This window comes from Tupaia chinensis, unplaced genomic scaffold (assembly GCF_000334495.1).
Source record: "Tupaia chinensis unplaced genomic scaffold, TupChi_1.0 Scaffold000591_1, whole genome shotgun sequence".
Classification (NCBI taxonomy): Eukaryota; Metazoa; Chordata; class Mammalia; order Scandentia; family Tupaiidae; genus Tupaia; species Tupaia belangeri.
The window spans coordinates 792,602-792,822 of NW_006160107.1; positions in this window are offsets into that span (position 1 = coordinate 792,602).

A 221-nucleotide genomic window follows, 5' to 3' on the forward strand; every position below is an offset into this window, starting at 1 on the left:
ACGACCGGAGACCAGAGATAAAGCCAGTTGGGAAGGAGCGGAAAAGGCGCGAGACGGCCGGAAGTGGGGGTGAGCGCTGGCGGGGAAGGGGCGGGGCCCGAGGCGCCTGCTCCCGCGACCCGGATGTGTTCTGGCGAACGGGCGCCGGAGTGCGTACGTGGAGGCCCGCGAGGCGCCGCTCGGCCTGCCCGCAGCCCGGACCGGGGGGGGGGGGGGCGCCC